The following is a 202-nucleotide window of genomic DNA, read 5'->3' on the forward strand; positions in this document are numbered from 1 at the left end:
AAGGACAGATGGATTAAAACGGGATATACAGCCCAGCCGCGGGGGCTCAGTGGTTGAGCGTCGACCTGTGAACCAGGAGGTCCTGGTTCGATTCCTGGTCAGGGCACATGCCTGGGTTTCGGGCTCCATCCCCAGTGTGGGGTGTGAGGGAGGCAGCTGACCCATGATTCCCTCTCATCATTGATGTTTCTCTCTCTCTCTC

The sequence above is a fragment of the Myotis brandtii genome, unplaced genomic scaffold (assembly GCF_000412655.1).
Source record: "Myotis brandtii unplaced genomic scaffold, ASM41265v1 scaffold633, whole genome shotgun sequence".
Taxonomy (NCBI): Eukaryota; Metazoa; Chordata; class Mammalia; order Chiroptera; family Vespertilionidae; genus Myotis; species Myotis brandtii.